General features: G+C 34.8%; 4 non-coding genes across 4 annotated transcripts; all 4 read right to left on the reverse strand.

Moving 5' to 3' along the window:
• Nucleotides 1-442: 442 nt before the first annotated feature.
• TRNAS-ACU (transfer RNA serine (anticodon ACU)) lies at nucleotides 443-516 on the reverse strand. The gene has a single exon. It is a non-coding gene; the product is annotated as a tRNA-Ser (tRNA).
• A 1,095-nt stretch (nucleotides 517-1,611) lies between these two features.
• On the reverse strand, nucleotides 1,612-1,685 carry TRNAS-ACU (transfer RNA serine (anticodon ACU)). The gene has a single exon. It is a non-coding gene; the product is annotated as a tRNA-Ser (tRNA).
• A 2,259-nt stretch (nucleotides 1,686-3,944) lies between these two features.
• Nucleotides 3,945-4,018, reverse strand: TRNAS-ACU (transfer RNA serine (anticodon ACU)). Its single transcript has one exon. It is a non-coding gene; the product is annotated as a tRNA-Ser (tRNA).
• Nucleotides 4,019-13,777: 9,759 nt separating this feature from the next.
• On the reverse strand, nucleotides 13,778-13,851 carry TRNAS-ACU (transfer RNA serine (anticodon ACU)). Its single transcript has one exon. It is a non-coding gene; the product is annotated as a tRNA-Ser (tRNA).
• Between the last annotated feature and the right edge of the window lie 1,556 nt (nucleotides 13,852-15,407).

Genomic DNA, 15,407 nt, shown 5'->3' on the forward strand with positions numbered 1-15,407 from the left:
AGCAGCAAGGATACAGTGGCGTTAATGTTTCCTGGTGTCAACCTGTATTATTTCAGTAGACATTGAAATGAGGATGCATCTTGCTGCCTTTCCAATGAAGCAAGTTTAATTTAGTAATAGGTGAAAAACCATCCCTACAAAGGTGTTAATCAGAGACTTGGCTTTGTGGACACTTTTCAAAGAACAAATTTGTTAGCATAAAAATAAAGCCAGAAAATGAAGAGCTGTTTAATCACTCAATTGGATTTTTTTTGCCAGCATATTTCTTTTTCTCTGCAACCCACTGCTAAATTGTGCTTCCTAGCTGTTTTTATAAAATCACTGAATCAAATCTAACTCTGATTACATCAGAGAAGGCCAGGTACCCTACACCAGAACAGGGGGTTTGAAATTTTGACTTGTCTACTTAAAGATCACCAAAATCTGATAACAAGGTCAGTTACGTCCCTGGGTGGGATTGAACCAACAACCTTTTGGTTAGTAGCCAGATACACTAACCGATTGCGCCACAGAGACACTTTGCAAAAAGTACATACTGACAAAGGCTAATAAGCATACATCTAGAACGTTTCCTAGAAAAACTTTAAAAAGTCAATAATCTGGAGAGTTTTTGTAAAATGTTTCTTCCATCAACCAACGAAGAAACACATTGGTACTTTCCCATGATGAGTGAGTGCTTCAGGATCTCTTGCACTTACATGTGCAGCAGAGTACTGCAATGGAAGCATGCTGGGCCCATAACCCAGAGGTAGGCAGATTGAAACTATCCTTTGCTATATGCATTTTTTTTGTTAATTTAAGTAATCAAAACTGGGATTGATATTTTTGCTCTTTTATTTTTACTTGAAGTACAATAACATTTACCATTTTAATTTGTTTGAATAGTATATTGACAGTATAGTTTTCTTTAAAAAATCCACTTAATTTTCTTTACCCTATTATTAAAAGGGTAATTGACAAAAACAAACTACATTGTCACCAGAAGAGCAATACAAAATGTACAAGTGATATATTAAAATCATCTTTCCAGCTTGAATTTCAATGATGCATTGGGGCAACGATTTTGTGAGAAACATCTTCACCCTTAAATAAAGATTTTCTTAATTCCTTACCTGTGTGCTAATTAGATATCACCTTGTTTTCACATTAAACAGACTTCCACATGAGAAAGCAGCAAGGATGCAGTGGCGTTAATGTTTCCTGGTGTCAACCTGTATTATTTCAGTAGAAATTGAAATGAGGATGCATCTTGCTGCCTTTCCAATGAAGCAAGTTTAATTTAGTAATAGGTGAAAAACCATCCCTACAAAGGTGTTAATCAGAGACTTGGCTTTGTGGACACTTTTCAGAGAACAAATTTGTTAGCATAAAAATAAAGCCAGAAAATGAAGAGCTGTTTAATCACTCAACTGGATTTTTTTTGCCAGCATATTTCTTTTTCTCTGCAACCCACTGCTAAATTGTGCTTCCTATCTGTTTTTATAAAATCACTGAATCAAATCTAACTCTGATTACATCAGAGAAGGCCAGGTACCCTACACCATAACAGGGGGTTTGAAATTTTGACTTGTCTACTTAAAGATCACCAAAATCTGATAACAAGGTCAATTACGTCCCTGGGTGGGATTGAACCACCAACCTTTTGGTTAGTAACCAGACACACTAACCGATTGCGCCACAGAGACACTTTGTAAAAAGTACATACTGACAAAGGCTAATAAGCATACATCTAGAACGTTTCCTAGAAAAACTTTAAAAAGTCAATAATCTGGAGAGTTTTTGTAAGATGTTTCTTCCATCAACCAATGAAGAAACACATTGGTACTTTCCCATGATGAGTGAGTGCTTCAGGATCTCTTGCACTTACATGTGCAGCAGAGTACTGCAATGGAAGCATGCTGGGCCCATAACCCAGAGGTAGGCAGATTGAAACTATCCTTTGCTATATGCATTTTTTTTGTTAATTTAAGTAATCAAAACTGGGATTGATATTTTTGCTCTTTTATTTTTACTTAAAGTACAATAACTTTTACCATTTTAATTTGTTTTAATAGTATATTGACAGTATAGTTTTCTTTAAAAAATCCACTTAATTTTCTTTACCCTATTATTAAAAGGGTAATTGACAAAAACAAACTACATTGTCACCAGAAGAGCAATACAAAATGTACAAGTGATATATTAAAATCATCTTTCCAGCTTGAATTTCAATGATGCATTGGGGCAACGATTTTGTGAGAAACATCTTCACCCTTAAATAAAAATTTTCTTAATTCCTTACCTGTGTGCTAATTAGATATCACCTTGTTTTCACATTAAACAGACTTCTACATGAGAAAGCAGCAAGGATGCAGTGGCGTTAATGTTTCCTGGTGTCAACCTGTATTATTTCAGTAGACATTGAAATGAGGATGCATCTTGCTGCCTTTCCAATGAAGCAAGTTTAATTTAGTAATAGGTTAATAAACCATCCCTACAAAGGTGTTAATCAGAGACTTGGCTTTGTGGACACTTTTCAGAGAACAAATTTGTTAGCATAAAAATAAAGCCAGAAAATGAAGAGCTGTTTAATCACTCAATTGGATTTTTTTGCCAGCATATTTCTTTTTCTCTGCAACCCACTGCTAAATTGTGCTTCCTAGCTGTTTTTATAAAATCACTGAATCAAATCTAACTCTGATTACATCAGAGAAGGCCAGGTACCCTACACCATAAGAGGGGGTTTGAAATTTTGACTTGTCTACTTAAAGATCACCAAAATCTGATAACAAGGTCAATTACGTCCCTGGGTAGGATTGAACCACCAACCTTTTGGTTAATAGCCATACACACTAACTGATTGCGCCACAGAGACACTTTGCAAAAGTACATACTGACAAAGGCTAATAAGCATTCATCTAAAACGTTTCCTAGAAAAACTTTAAAAAGTCAATAATGTGGAGAGTTTTTGTAAGATGTTTCTTCCATCAACCAACGAAGAAACACATTGGTACTTTCCCAGGATGAGTGAGTGCTTCAGGATCTATTGCACTTACATGTGCAGCAGAGTACAGCAATGGAAGCATGCTGGGCACATAACCCAGAGGTAGGCAGATTGAAACTATCCTCTGCTATATGCATTTTTTTTTGTTAATTAAAGTAATCCAAAACTGGGATTGATATGTTGGCTCTTTTATTTTTACTTACAGTACAATAACTTTTACCATTTTAATTTGTTTTAATAGTATATTGACAGTATTGTTTTCTTTCAAAAATCCACTTAATTTTCTTTACCCTATTATTAAAATGGTAATTGACAAAAACAAACTACATTGTCACCAGAAGAGCAATACAAAATGTACAAGTGATATATTAAAATCATCTTTCCAGCTTGAATTTCAATGATGCATTGGGGCAACGATTTTGTGAGAAACATTTTCACCCTTAAATAAAGATTTTCTTAATTCCTTACCTGTGTGCTAATTAGATATCACCTTGTTTTCACATTAAACAGACTTCCACATGAGAAAGCAGCAAGGATGCAGTGGCGTTAATGTTTCCTGGTGTCAACCTGTATTATTTCAGTAGACATTGAAATGAGGATGCATCTTGCTGCCTTTCCAATGAAGCAAGTTTAATTTAGTAATAAGTTAAAAACCATCCTTACAAAGGTGTTAATCAGAGACTTGGCTTTGTGGACACTTTTCAGAGAACAAATTTGTTAGCATAAAAATAAAGCCAGAAAATTAAGAGCTGTTTAATCACTCAATTGGATTTTTTTTGCCAGCATATTTCTTTTTCTCTGCAACCCACTGCTAAATTGTGCTTCCTAGCTGTTTTTATAAAATCAATGAATCAAATCTAATTACATCAGAGAAGGCCAGGTACCCTACACCATAACAGGGGGTTTGAAATTTTGACTTGTCTACTTAAAGATCACCAAAATCTGATAACAAGGTCAATTACGTCCCTGGGTGGGATTGAACCACCAACCTTTTGGTTAGTAGCCAGACACACTAACCGATTGCGCCACAGAGACACTTTGCAAAACGTACATACTGACAAAGGCTAATAAGCATTCATCTAGAACGTTTCCTAGAAAAACTTTAAAAAGTCAATAATCTGGAGAGTTTTTGAAAGAATTTTCTTAAATCAACCAACGAAGAAACACATTGGTACTTTCCCATGATGAGTGAGTGCTTCAGGATCTCTTGCACTTACATGTGCAGCAGAGTACTGCAATGGAAGCATGCTGGGCCCATTACCCAGAGGTAGGCAGATTGAAACTATCCTCTGCTATATGCATTTTTTTTGTTAATTAAAGTAATCCAAAACTGGGATTGATATGTTAGCTATTTTATGTTTACTTAAAGTATAATAACTTTTACCATTTTAATTTGTTTTAATAGTATATTGACAGTATTGTTTTCTTTCAAAAATCCACTTAATTTTCTTTACCCTATTATTAAAATGGTAATTGACAAAAACAAACTACATTGTCACCAGAAGAGCAATACAAAATGTACAAGTGATATATTAAAATCATCTTTCCAGCTTGAATTTCAATGATGCATTGGGGCAACGATTTTGTGAGAAACATCTTCACCCTTAAATAAAGATTTTCTTAATTCCTTACCTGTGTGCTAATTAGATATCACCTTGTTTTCACATTAAACAGACTTCCACATGAGAAAGCAGCAAGGATGCATTGGCGTTAATGTTTCCTGGTGTCAACCTGTATTATTTCAGTAGACATTGAAATGAGGATGCATCTTGCTGCCTTTCCAATGAAGCAAGTTTAATTTAGTAATAGGTAAAAACCATCCTTACAAAGGTGTTCATCAGAGACTTGGCTTTGTGGACACTTTTCAGAGAACAAATTTGTTAGCATAAAAATAAAGCCAGAAAATGAAGAGCTGTTTAATCACTCAATTGGATTTTTCTGCCAGCATATTTTTTTTCTCTGCAACCCACTGCTAAATTGTGCTTCCTAGCTGTTTTTTTTATAAAATCACTTAATCAAATCTAACTCTGATTACATCAGAGAAGGCCAGGTACCCTACATCATAAAAGGGGGTTTGAAATTTTGACTTGTCTACTTAAAGATCACCAAAACCTGATCACAAGGTCACTTACATCCCTGGGTGGGATTGAACCACCAACCTTTTGGTTAGTAGCCAAACACACTAACTGATTGCACCACAGAGACACTTTGCAAAAGTGGATACTGACAAAGGCTAATAAGCATTCATATAGAACGTTTAATAGAAAAACTTTAAAAATTCAATAATCTGGAGAGTTTTTGTAAGATGTTTCTTAGATCAACCAACGAAGAAACACATTGGTACTTTCCCATGATGAGTGAGTGCTTCAGGATCTCTTGCACTTACATGTGCAGCAGAGTACTGCAATGGAAGCATGCTGGGCCCATTACCCAGAGGTAGGCAGATTGAAACTATCCTCTGCTATATGCATTTTTTTTAATTAAAGTAATCCAAAACTGGGATTGATATGTTAGCTATTTTATGTTTACTTAAAGTATAATAACTTTTACCATTTTAATTTGTTTTAATAGTATATTGACAGTATAGTTTTCTTTCAAAAATCCACTTAATTTTCTTTACCCTATTATTAAAATGGTAATTGACAAAAACAAACTACATTGTCACCAGAAGAGCAATACAAAATGTACAAGTGATATATTAAAATCATCTTTCCAGCTTGAATTTCAATGATGCATTGGGGCAACGATTTTGTGAGAAACATCTTCACCCTTAAATAAAGATTTTCTTAATTCCTTACCTGTGTGCTAATTAGATATCACCTTGTTTTCACATTAAACAGACTTCCACATGAGAAAGCAGCAAGGATGCAGTGGCATTAATGTTTCCTGGTATCAACCCGTATTATTTCAGTAGACATTGAAATGAGGATGCATCTTGCTGCCTTTCCAATGAAGCAAGTTTAATTTAGTAATAGGTGAAAAACCATCCCTACAAAGGTGTTAATCAGAGACTTGGCTTTGTGGACACTTTTCAGAGAACAAATTTGTTAGCATAAAAATAAAGCCAGAAAATTAAGAGCTGTTTAATCACTCAATTGGATTTTTTTTGCCAGCATATTTCTTTTTCTCTGCAACCCACTGCTAAATTGTGCTTCCTAGCTGTTTTTATAAAATCACTGAATCAAATCTAACTCTGATTACATCAGAGAAGGCCAGCTACCCTACACCATAAGAGGGGGTTTGAAATTTTGACTTGTCTACTTAAAGATCACCAAAATCTGATAACAAGGTCAATTACGTCCCTTGGTGGGATTGAACCATCAACCTTTTGGTTAATAGCCGTACACACTAACTGATTGCGCCACAGAGACACTTTGCAAAATTACATACTGACAAAGGCTAATAAGCATTCATCTAAAACGTTTCCTAGAAAAACTTTAAACAGTCAATAATCTGGAGAGTTTTTGTAAGATGTTTCTTCCATCAACCAACGAAGAAACACATTGGTACTTTCCCATGATGAGTGAGTGCTTCAGGATCTCTTGCACTTACATGTGCAGCAGAGTACTGCAATGGAAGCATGCTGGGCCCATAACCCAGAGGTAGGCAGATTAAAACTATCCTCTGCTATATGCATTTTTTTTTGTTAATTAAAGTAATCCAAAACTGGGATTGATATTTTTGCTCTTTTATTTTTCATTAAAGTACAATAACTTTTACCATTTTAATTTGTTTTAATAGTATATTGAAAGTATTGTTTTCTTTTAAAAATCCACTTCATTTTCTTTACCCTATTATTAAAATGGTAATTGACAAAAACAAACTACATTGTCACCAGAAGAGCAATACAAAATGTACAAGTGATATATTAAAATCATCTTTCCAGCTTGAATTTCAATGATGCATTGGGTCAACGATTTTGTTAGCAACATCTTCACCCTTAAATAAAGATTTTCTTAATTCCTTACCTGTGTGCTAATTAGATATTACCTTGTTTTCACATTAAACAGACTTCCACATGAGAAAGGAGCAAGGATGCAGTGGCGTTAATGTTTCCTGGTGTCAACTTGTATTATTTCAGTAGACATTGAAATGAGGATGCATCTTGCTGCCTTTCCAATGAATCAAGTTTAATTTAGTAATAGGTGAAAAACCATCCTTACAAAGGTGTTAATCAGAGACTTGGCTTTGTGGACACTTTTCAGAGAACAAATTTGTTAGCATAAAAATAAAGCCAGAAAATTAAGAGCTGTTTAATCACTCAATTGGATTTTTTTGCCAGCATATTTCTTTTTCTCTGCAACCCACTGCTAAATTGTGCTTCCTAGCTGTTTTTATAAAATCACTGAATCAAATCTAACTCTGATTACATCAGAGAAGGCCAGGTACCCTACACCATAAAAGAGGGTTTGAAATTTTGACTTGTCTACTTAAAGATCACCAAAATCTGATAACAAGGTCAGTTACGTCCCTGGGTGGGATTGAACCACCAACCTTTTGGTTAGTAGCCGGACACACTAACCGATTGCGCCACAGAGACACTTTGCAAAAAGTACGTACTGACAAAGGCTAATAAGCATTCATCTAGAACGTTTCCTAGAAAAACTTTAAAAAGTCAATAATCTGGAGAGTTTTTGTAAGAATTTTCTTAAATCAACCAACGAAGAAACACATTGGTACTTTCCCATGATGAGTGAGTGCTTCAGGATCTCTTGCACTTACATGTGCAGCAGAGTACTGCATCAATTGGATTTTTTTTGCCAGCATATTTCTTTTTCTCTGCAACCCACTGCTAAATTGTGCTTCCTAGCTGTTTTTATAAAATCACTGAATCAAATCTAACTCTGATCACATCAGAGAAGGCCAGGTACCCTACACCAGAACAGGGGGTTTGAAATTTTGACTTGTCTACTTAAAGATCACCAAAATCTGATAACAAGTTCAATTACGTCCATGGGTGGGATTGAACCACCAACCTTTTGGTTAATAGCCGTGCACACTAACTGATTGCGCCACAGAGACACTTTGCAAAAGTCCATACTGACAAAGGCTAATAAGCATACATCTAGAACATTTCCTAGAAAAACTTTAAAAAGTCAATAATCTGGAGAGTTTTTGTAATATGTTTCTTCCATCAACCAATGAAGAAATACATTGGTACTTTCCCATGATGAGTGAGTGCTTCAGGATCTCTTGCACTTACATGTGCAGCAGAGTACTGCAATGGAAGCATGCTGGGTCCATAACCCAGAGGTAGGCAGATTAAAACTATCCTCTGCTATATGCATTTTTTTTGTTAAAGTAATCCAAAACTGGGATTGATATTTTTGCTCTTTTATTTTTCATTAAAGTACAATAACTTTTACCATTTTAATTTGTTTTAATAGTATATTGAAAGTATTGTTTTCTTTTAAAAATCCACTTAATTTTCTTTACCCTATTATTAAAAGGGTAATTGACAAAAACAAACTACATTGTCACCAGAAGAGCAATACAAAATGTACAAGTGATATATTAAAATCATCTTTCCAGCTTGAATTTCAATGATGCATTGGGGCAACGATTTTGTGAGAAACATTTTCACCCTTAAATAAAGATTTTCTTAATTCCTTACCTGTGTGCTAATTAGATATCACCTTGTTTTCACATTAAACAGACTTCCACATGAAAAAGCAGCAAGGATGCAGTGGCGTTAATGTTTCCTGGTGTCAACCTGTATTATTTCAGTAGACATTGAAATGAGGATGCATCTTGCTGCCTTTCCAATGAAGCAAGTTTAATTTAGTAATAGGTGAAAAACCATCCTTACAAAGGTGTTAATCAGAGACTTGGCTTTGTGGACACTTTTCAGAGAACAAATTTGTTAGCATAAAAATAAAGCCAGAAAATGAAGAGCTGTTTAATCACTCAATTGGATTTTTTTGCCAGCATATTTCTTTTTCTCTGCAACCCACTGCTAAATTGTGCTTCCTAGCTGTTTTTATAAAATCACTGAATCAAATCTAACTCTGATTATATCAGAGAAGGCCAGGTACCCTACACTATAAGAGGGGGTTTGAAATTTTGACTTGTCTACTTAAATATCACCAAAATCTGATAACAAGGTCAATTACGTCCCTGGGTGGGATTGAACCACCAACCTTTTGGTTAATAGCCATACACACTAACTGATTGCGCCACAGAGACACTTTGCAAAAGTACATACTGACAAAGGCTAATAAGCATTCATCTAAAACGTTTCCTAGAAAAACTTTAAAAAGTCAATAATCTGGAGAGATTTTGTAATATGTTTCTTCCATCAACCAACGAAGAAACACATTGGTACTTTCCCAGGATGAGTGAGTGCTTCAGGATCTATTGCACTTACATGTGCAGCAGAGTACAGCAATGGAAGCATGCTGGGCACATAACCCAGAGGTAGGCAGATTGAAACTATCCTCTGCTATATGCATTTTTTTTTGTTAATTAAAGTAATCCAAAACTGGGATTGATATGTTGGCTCTTTTATTTTTACTTACAGTACAATAACTTTTACCATTTTAATTTGTTTTAATAGTATATTGACAGTATTGTTTTCTTTCAAAAATCCACTTAATTTTCTTTACCCTATTATTAAAATGGTAATTGACAAAAACAAACTACATTGTCACCAGAAGAGCAATACAAAATGTACAAGTGATATATTAAAATCATCTTTCCAGCTTGAATTTCAATGATGCATTGGGGCAACGATTTTGTGAGAAACATTTTCACCCTTAAATAAAGATTTTCTTAATTCCTTACCTGTGTGCTAATTAGATATCACCTTGTTTTCACATTAAACAGACTTCCACATGAGAAAGCAGCAAGGATACAGTGGCGTTAATGTTTCCTGGTGTCAACCTGTATTATTTCAGTAGACATTGAAATGAGGATGCATCTTGCTGCCTTTCCAATGAAGCAAGTTTAATTTAGTAATAGGTTAAAAACCATCCTTACAAAGGTGTTAATCAGAGACTTGGCTTTGTGGACACTTTTCAGAGAACAAATTTGTTAGCATAAAAATAAAGCCAGAAAATTAAGAGCTGTTTAATCACTCAATTGGATTTTTTTTGCCAGCATATTTATTTTTCTCTGCAACCCACTGCTAAATTGTGCTTCCTAGCTGTTTTTATAAAATCACTGAATCAAATCTAACTCTGATCACATCAGAGAAGGCCAGGTACCCTACACCAGAACAGGGGGTTTGAAATTTTGACTTGTCTACTTAAAGATCACCAAAATCTGATAACAAGGTCAATTACATCCCTGGGTGGGATTGAACCACCAACCTTTTGGTTAATAGCCATGCACACTAACTGATTGCGCCACAGAGACACTTTGCAAAAGTCTATACTGACAAAGGCTAATAAGCATACATCTAAAACGTTTCCTAGAAAAACTTTAAAAAGTCAATAATCTGGAGAGTTTTTGTAAGATGTTTCTTCCATCAACCAACGAAGAAACACATTGGTACTTTCCCATGATGAGTGAGTGCTTCAGGATCTCTTGCACTTACATGTGCAGCAGAGTACAGCAATGGAAGCATGCTGGGCCCATAACCCAGCGGTAGGCAGATTGAAACTATCCTCTGCTATATGCATTTTTTTTTGTTAATTAAAGTAATCCAAAACTGGGATTGATATTTTGGCTCTTTTATTTTTACTTAAAGTACAATAACTTTTACCATTTTAATTTGTTTTAATAGTATATTGACAGTATTGTTTTCTTTCAAAAATCCACTTAATTTTCTTTACCCTATTATTAAAATGGTAATTGACAAAAACAAACTACATTGTCACCAGAAGAGCAATACAAAATGTACAAGTGATATATTAAAATCATCTTTCCAGCTTGAATTTCAATGATGCATTGGGGCAACGATTTTGTGAGAAACATTTTCACCCTTAAATAAAGATTTTCTTAATTCCTTACCTGTGTGCTAATTAGATATCACCTTGTTTTCACATTAAACAGACTTCCACATGAGAAAGCAGCAAGGATGCAGTGGCGTTAATGTTTCCTGGTGTTAACCTGTATTATTTCAGTAGACATTGAAATGAGGATGCATCTTGCTGCCTTTCCAATGAAGCAAGTTTAATTTAGTAATAGGTTAAAAACCATCCTTACAAAGGTGTTAATCAGAGACTTGGCTTTGTGGACACTTTTCAGAGAACAAATTTGTTAGCATAAAAATAAAGCCAGAAAATTAAGAGCTGTTTAATCACTCAATTGGATTTTTTTTGCCAGCATATTTCTTTTTCTCTGCAACCCACTGCTAAATTGTGCTTCCTAACTGTTTTTATAAAATCACTGAATCAAATCTAACTCTGATTACATCAGAGAAGGCCAGGTACCCTACACCAGAACAGGGGGTTTGAAATTTTGACTTGTCTACTTAAAGATCACCAAAATCTGATAACAAGGTCAATTACGTCCCTGGGTGGGATTGAACCACCAACCTTTTGGTTAATAGCCGTGCACACTAACTGATTGCGCCACAGAGACACTTTGCGAAAGTCCATACTGACAAAGGCTAATAAGCATTCATCTAAAACGTTTCCTAGAAAAACTTTAAAAAGTCAATAATCTGGAGAGTTTTTGTAAGATGTTTCTTCCATCCACCAACGAAGAAACACATTGGTACTTTCCCATGATGAGTGAGTGCTTCAGGATCTCTTGCACTTACATGTGCAGCAGAGTACTGCAATGGAAGCATGCTGGGCCCATAACCCAGAGGTAAGCAGATTAAAACTATCCTCTGCTATATGCATTTTTTTTTGTTAATTAAAGTAATCCAAAACTGGGATTGATATTTTGGCTCTTTTATTTTTACTTAAAGTACAATAACTTTTACCATTTTAATTTGTTTTAATAGTATATTGACAGTATAGTTTTCTTTAAAAAATCCACTTAATTTTCTTTACCCTATTATTAAAAGGGTAATTGACAAAAACAAACTACATTGTCACCAGAAGAGCAATACAAAATGTACAAGTGATATATTAAAATCATCTTTCCAGCTTGAATTTCAATGATGCATTGGGGCAACGATTTTGTGAGAAACATTTTCACCCTTAAATAAAGATTTTCTTAATTCCTTACCTGTGTGCTAATTAGATATCACCTTGTTTTCACATTAAACAGACTTCCACATGAGAAAGCAGCAAGGATGCAGTGGCGTTAATGTTTCCTGGTGTCAACCTGTATTATTTCAGTAGACATTGAAATGAGGATGCATCTTGCTGCCTTTCCAATGAAGCAAGTTTAATTTAGTAATAGGTGAAAAACCATCCTTACAAAGGTGTTAATCAGAGACTTGGCTTTGTGGACACTTTTCAGAGAACAAATTTGTTAGCATAAAAATAAAGCCAGAAAATGAAGAGCTGTTTAATCACTCAATTGGATTTTTCTGCCAGCATATTTTTTTTCTCTGCAACCCACTGCTAAATTGTGCTTCCTAGCTGTTTTTTATAAAATCACTTAATCAAATCTAACTCTGATTACATCAGAGAAGGCCAGGTACCCTACATCATAAGAGGGGGTTTGAAATTTTGACTTGTCTACTTAAAGATCACCAAAACCTGATCACAAGGTCACTTACATCCCTGGGTGGGATTGAACCACCAACCTTTTGGTGAGTAGCCAAACACACTAACTGATTGCACCACAGAGACACTTTGCAAAAGTGGATACTGACAAAGGCTAATAAGCATTCATCTAAAACGTTTCCTAGAAAAACTTTAAAAAGTCAATAATCTGGAGAGTTTTTGTAAGATGTTTCTTCCATCAACCAACGAAGAAACACATTGGTACTTTCCCATGATGAGTGAGTGCTTCAGGATCTCTTGCACTTACATGTGCAGCAGAGTACAGCAATGGAAGCATGCTGGGCCCATAACCCAGTGGTAGGCAGATGGAAACTATCCACTGCTATATGCATTTTTTTTTTTGTTAATTAAAGTAATCCAAAACTGGGATTGATATTTTGGCTCTTTTATTTTTACTTAAAGTACAATAAATTTTACCATTTTAATTTGTTTTAATAGTATATTGACAGTATAGTTTTCTTTAAAAAATCCACTTAATTTTCTTTACCCTATTATTAAAAGGGTAATTGACAAAAACAAACTACATTGTCACCAGAAGAGCAATACAAAATGTACAAGTGATATATTAAAATCATCTTTCCAGCTTGAATTTCAATGATGCATTGGGGCAACGATTTTGTGAGAAACATCTTCACCCTTAAATAAAGATTTTCTTAATTCCTTACCTGTGTGCTAATTAGATATCACCTTGTTTTCACATTAAACAGACTTCTACATGAGAAAGCAGCAAGGATGCAGTGGCGTTAATGTTTCCTGGTGTCAACCTGTATTATTTCAGTAGACATTGAAATGAGGATGCATCTTGCTGCCTTTCCAATGAAGCAAGTTTAATTTAGTAATAGGTGAAAAACCATCCCTACAAAGGTATTAATCAGAGACTTGGCTTTGTGGACACTTTTCAGAGAACAAATTTGTTAGCATAAAAATAAAGCCAGAAAATGAAGAGCTGTTTAATAACTCAATTGGATTTTTTTTGCCAGCATATTTCTTTTTCTCTGCAACCCACTGCTAAATTGTGCTTCCTAGCTGTTTTTTATTAAATCACTGAATCAAATCTAACTCTGATTACATCAGAAAAGGCCAGGTACCCTACACCATAACAGGGGGTTTGAAATTTTGACTTGTCTACTTAAATATCACCAAAACCTGATCACAAGGTCAATTATGTCCCTGGGTGGGATTGAACCACCAACCTTTTGGTTAGTAGCCAGACACACTAACCGATTGCGCCACAGAGACACTTTGCAAAAAGTACATACTGACAAAGGCTAATAAGCATTCATCTAGAACGTTTCCTAGAAAAACTTTAAAAAGTCAATAATCTGGAGAGTTTTTGTAAGAATTTTCTTAAATCAACCAACGAAGAAACACATTGGTACTTTCCCATGATGAGTGAGTGCTTCAGGATCTCTTGCACTTACATGTGCAGCAGAGTACTGCAATGGAAGCATGCTGGGCCCATTACCCAGAGGTAGGCAGATTGAAACTATCCTCTGCTATATGCATTTTTTTTGTTAATTAAAGTAATCCAAAACTGGGATTGATATGTTAGCTATTTTATGTTTACTTAAAGTATAATAACTTTTACCATTTTAATTTGTTTTAATAGTATATTGACAGTATAGTTTTCTTTCAAAAATCCACTTAATTTTCTTTACCCTATTATTAAAATGGTAATTGACAAAAACAAACTACATTGTCACCAGAAGAGCAATACAAAATGTACAAGTGATATATTAAAATCATCTTTCCAGCTTGAATTTCAATGATGCATTGGGGCAACGATTTTGTGAGAAACATCTTCACCCTTAAATAAAGATTTTCTTAATTCCTTACCTGTGTGCTAATTAGATATCACCTTGTTTTCACATTAAACAGACTTCTACATGAGAAAGCAGCAAGGATGCATTGGCGTTAATGTTTCCTGGTGTCAACCTGTATTATTTCAGTAGACATTGAAATGAGGATGCATCTTGCTGCCTTTCCAATGAAGCAAGTTTAATTTAGTAATAGGTAAAAACCATCCTTACAAAGGTGTTCATCAGAGACTTGGCTTTGTGGACACTTTTCAGAGAACAAATTTGTTAGCATAAAAATAAAGCCAGAAAATGAAGAGCTGTTTAATCACTCAATTGGATTTTTCTGCCAGCATATTTTTTTTCTCTGCAACCCACTGCTAAATTGTGCTTCCTAGCTGTTTTTTTTATAAAATCACTTAATCAAATCTAACTCTGATTACATCAGAGAAGGCCAGGTACCCTACACCATAAGAGGGATTTTGAAATTTTGACTTGTCTACTTAAAGATCACCAAAATCTGATAACAAGGTCAATTACGTCCCTGGGTGGGATTGAACCACCAACCTTTTGGTTAATAGCCATACACACTAACTGATTGCGCCACAGAGACACTTTGCAAAAGTCCATACTGACAAAGGCTAATAAGCATTCATCTAAAACGTTTCCTAGAAAAACTTTAAAAAGTCAATAATCTGGAGAGTTTTTGTAAGATGTTTCTTCCATCCACCAACGAAGAAACACATTGGTACTTTCCCATGATGAGTGAGTGCTTCAGGATCTCTTGCTCTTACATGTGCAGCAGAGTACTGCAATGGAAGCATGCTGGGCCCATAACCCAGAGGTAAGCAGATTAAAACTATCCTCTGCTATATGCATTTTTTTTGTTAATTAAAGTAATCCAAAACTGGGATTGATATGTTGGCTCTTTTATTTTTACTTAAAGTACAATAACTTTTACCATTTTAATTTGTTTTAATAGTATATTGACAGTATAGG

Source organism: Pseudophryne corroboree, chromosome 3 (genome assembly GCF_028390025.1).
Source record: "Pseudophryne corroboree isolate aPseCor3 chromosome 3, aPseCor3.hap2, whole genome shotgun sequence".
Taxonomy (NCBI): Eukaryota; Metazoa; Chordata; class Amphibia; order Anura; family Myobatrachidae; genus Pseudophryne; species Pseudophryne corroboree.